Source organism: Etheostoma spectabile, chromosome 24 (assembly GCF_008692095.1).
Source record: "Etheostoma spectabile isolate EspeVRDwgs_2016 chromosome 24, UIUC_Espe_1.0, whole genome shotgun sequence".
NCBI classification, from domain to species: Eukaryota; Metazoa; Chordata; class Actinopteri; order Perciformes; family Percidae; genus Etheostoma; species Etheostoma spectabile.
The window spans coordinates 4656243-4661182 of record NC_045756.1 but is presented as its reverse complement, the minus strand read 5'-3'; positions in this window follow the sequence as shown (position 1 = coordinate 4661182).

The following is a 4940-nucleotide window of genomic DNA, read 5'->3' as shown; positions in this document are numbered from 1 at the left end:
TTAAAATCTTTATATTTTATTCATTTTATGTGGTGATTCCATTTTTAATTAAGGTACTGATAGATAAATATAGGCAGATGGTGTTGTGAATTTCAATTTGTTACGCCAATAAAAGTTCTATGAGTATAGAGGACACTTGAGACTTCATGTCACTTACATACGGGCAAACCGAGTAGATATTGAACCCATTTGCCATGCCGTGTGCGTGTGGTTTTCTGCTGCGCAGGATGTTTACTTGCTTCAAAGGCTTGCATGCACTGTACAGTGCTTTAGGTTGTTTATGCTCTGCAACTCAAAGGCTGAGTAAATCCTGCACAAATGTTCCAGAGGACATTAAAAGGGACAATAAACACATCACAAGTGCAGCTGTTTACACACACAACACCATGTGGACGTGACATATAGAGGCGTGTAATGTCAGGGAACAAAAGTTGAAAGTCGTTATAGAAACCAATTTTCTCATCAAAGAAACTGTAGTCCATAAAAGTGCCTGGTGGACTATATAACTTCAAAGCCACATTTATGACAACTATATCTTAAAGGAGACCACTGCCACGTTGCCAGTGAGACTCTAAGACATTGCATGTGCGGCACAGTAATGGGGCCAGCAGTCGTGATTATGCCCCAGAAAATGCTTTCCCTGGTTTTAAATTAAGGATGCAAATGCAAAAAGTTATCAGCACGCTAGTCAACAAGACCCCGAGAAGTTGCCCTCTCCTCTTACACCCAACGCTGACAGGAATCAGTGCTGTGTCAGCACAGCAAAGGGGTAGACAGAGAGTAAGCAGGTCACACCTAGCAACGTATGGTAGGACTGCAATGAATTGAAATTTTAATCACGATTGCGATTTTGGCTCCTAATGATCACAAAAAAGCTCAATCGAGAAAGAAAAGACGTTTTTTTTTGCACATACAATTTTGAAGATAAACTTATTTTATCTTGTTTTTAAATGGCAAAAGTATGAAGAGAGATTTTACAGTTCAAGGTGTTTTCACAGTTGATTTGTTTATAGGTTTCATTGTTTTTTTTAGGTTAAAAATAACCATTTTTTTCCATAATCAAGCAGTCCTAACGTATGGTGTCAACAGCCTGTTGCAAAGTGCCTGTGTAATGTTAGATACTGAACAGTAATGCTAAACTCTCATGCTTAAATAGGGAAGAGTTTTAGGGAAAAAATGCAATGTAGAGGGGGTCATGAATTCAGGCTCAGCAAGATAGAAACCTTTGTGCTAAAAAGCTAAAGAATGAGAGCACTTGAGATTCAGGGGGCCTCAAATTGCTGTCAAATCATTTATTTTTACTTCCTTCGCCCTTACAAGCCACTTAAGAGAGGAATTTAAGGTCCAAGTTGTGTCTAATTATACTTACCTTACACAATGCTGTCTGTCAACTCAGACTACTATACATAAACTCAGATTTAAGATAATATTCATGTTGACATGTCGGAGATGACTTTGATTCAGGCTTATAGTTTGGTCTGCTGATTTGGTCCAATCACCGACACAATCAGAGTTTGCAGCAACAGCGGCTCTGGCACACAGCTCATGGAAGCAGTTGAGGTACTTTAAATCTCGCCCAATTGCCGCAATTTGCCTCAAACTTCGCTTTCACATGTTTTGAGTCTTATCTCAGTCCAGTCCAAAAACACAGAAATGATGCATATATTTTCAGATTAAGTGTGACTTAGACTTTTTATGATACCACATAGTCCATGTCCAATGCAATTGAAACTACCATAAATATGCTTAGAAATCATAAATAAAGACACTCACTTGAAAATGAGCCTGCAAATAATCAGGTTTTTAAGATTTCTTGGAACTATTTCTAGCTAATTTTGCATACTTCTAAGGGTGCCAATGTGTAAGCATGTAAAGAAATATAGGCAAAAATGGGGCTTGTTGTCTAAAGGATATATGAGGGGGTGCCCACAGTGTCAGTCTTTGAAACCCCCTGGTATGTAAAATAATCAATTGGAAAGATCCTGTTATGGCTTACTAGTAAAGTCCTTTAAACAAAAAAGAATGAAACAGTATGTGTTCTTCCTACCTCCTCTTGAAAAGTGTGAAGTTGTGGACCGCACATAATGACGGCTGCGATTTAGCAGTGTCGTGGCACACACCTGTGGGCAGTAGCACTTGGTCGTTTTTTCACACTCGTACCTCATGCATACAATATTGCTGCCAGTGCAGAAAGCAACTCCTTTTGTTCAAATTACAAAGAGACAGAGAAAAAAAAAAACTCCCACACACAGGACCCAGCTCTTACAATAAACAAAATAAGAGGCGAGTGTGAGTAGTAGTATGCACTTTTGGTGCTTTAAGTTTCCCTCAATATTCTTCATTTTACATTACATTTGAATACAAATAATCCTGTGAAAATGTCCCTTTTGTGGTCTATTTTTTTATAATATTAAAGCAAAGGCACGTAGAATTAGACACTACCTGCACCACAGCTGTTAAACATAACAGTTTGGATCACCTCATTTGATAGTTTCACTGAAACACTAAATTGCAAAAGTGGATCAGCTTAATGCAATTGGTCACAATTTATTTTCCTGGATTAATGATTATAGATTTAGGATACTGTACAAACTTCAATGATATCAAAAGAAAATCAGGTAGAGAAATGCACAATCTCAATTATCAATGACAGAAAGACTTCAAAAGAACGTGCAGTAGGCCTATCTTTCACGGTCACAAAACAAGAAGAATTGTGGTTGGATGAATATTAAGAGCACAAAAAGGCAACAGCTTTGGTTGGGGGTGGATGGCTGCTACAGTATGACTAATCACACATCTACACAGACTGTGGTTAAAAGTCAACTCAGCCAGACATTTCTCCGATGGAGATGGACAGGATAGCTTCAGGGTTTACTCTGTATAAATTAACCTAGAGGCAAGCAGACTTCTGCTCATATCTTAGTCCCGACAGAACTCAATGGGGAATTTCAGCCTGCATGCGCGTTTTTTAAGCCTCACATTTTAAAACAGAGCAGCTAATATTGGTAGCGACAGCAACAAGTTAGCGTACTGCCAAGTCGGCATTGTACATTTCTCTCTGTTCTGCACAAGGTGTCTGTGCGTGAGTGTACATATGTGTGTGTGAGCGCATGCTAAGCTGAAATGGAAACACAGTTTAATTAAAGGTATTCTATCCAAATCACCAAACTCAAAATAGAATAACAACCTAAGAACATACCACTGTTTTCGCCTTCAGAAGCATTTAAATTGAAATTTAAGGATAAAAATGAATGTACTATGAGATATACCGTTACTGTCCTTGATTCAAATCATATCGTGATAGAACTCTAAGGCCACGCAGCTCAGCCCTAGTTGTAGTTCAATTGGCAAAAGTAATTATAAAGGCTCAGTTTTAGTTAACTTTAGGGCTGGGAAGCTACAAGCATCCACTTATCTAATGATATAAATATGGTGTATTGAATTGAAAATGCACTGTGATGAAGGTGAAGAGATAACTCTACCTCATAATTTAAGTTCAAGAAATGTCTTGCAGTCCGTGTTAATGCGGACTTTCAATGTCCTAAGACCATATAAACACCAAAAGATTTTTAAAAAAGCCTGCTACAACTGTGGGTAGCTGCACATAACAGCATTCAACAAACCTATGTATAAAAAAAGGACTTGTCGATCATAATGGCACCCATTGTTATTGTGGGCACAAACACAGAGGAAAACAAACTACCCTGGGCAGCCCATGTGAAAAACTGGGCTGGCATTCTCAATTATTGACATCACTAATTGAGGAATTTCAAAGAGGAATATAGATGAGCCATACAAAGTGCTGTGTGGGAGAGAAATCTGTTTTTTTGTACATTTGAATATACTAAAAAACTATATAACACACTAAAGACAGCAAAAGTCCCATAAAAGTATAATAGGGCCTCTTTAATTCTATTGCACGTCCATTCCGATATTATTCCAGGCTAAGACTCCTTCCTCAAATGGATGTCTAATGGCTATTGACAGTGGCGGATAAGCTGAACTCAGGGGCCAACCATCTCAATCATGCTGAAAAGGTCAGTGGTTTGATACATCCATAGACACCAATGGGAGGCTCTCAGCTGGAGTTGGAAAGCCTGGAGGTTTGGAGTGGAGGCTGCTGATGTGCACTTGAAGTGAAGCATTTAACCCACGGGTGCGGATTGACCCTGCCCTGAACATGAAGATATTGGGTATATTTTACATTTCTGTGTGCAAGTGTGAACTTTCTTGTAATGTCTATGACTTATAGGTAAAAAGAACCCCTCAGGAGATTGCTCACAGTTCACTTAGTTAAGCAAAGATTAACCTTTTTAGACCAAACAGGCAATACTGCGTATCAGTATGTACAACCTACTGAATACACATTGAATACAAATATGTACCATATGCACCATAATCTAGGATGAGCTGTCTATTCAGGTCATTACTGCATAATCCTTATTAGATAAACGTAATCTTTATTTAACCAGGACACATTACTGGGAAAACATGTATTTGCTATGACAGCTTTGGCGTGCAGTTGCAGAGAGGAGGGAAGGACAAACACAGGCTCCCCTCTGGGACGTGCCCAGTACAACCACAGTCTTGCACTGAGCAGCTCTACTGGTGTAGCTCAGGGGTTGTGCATCATTCTTAAGCAGTACTTGTTTACAATTCCCCCTGTCTAATCCAGATTCCCCTTGCTGGTCTGAAGAAACTGCCCTCAGGTCAGGATTTACCTATACCGGGCTAATTAGCTAAACATCTATACTCGGAAGACATTTATTTTGTGATCTTTTTCGTTTAATGTCAATGTATTCATCTAAATTGAATAACTGCTGACCAGAAAGTGATAAAAAGAATGATTAAGGAAGAAAATAGAAATGAGCCTGCAACTGCAATCACACAGACACAAACATAAGGAGACGTAATGTATGCATACCCTCACACACACACAC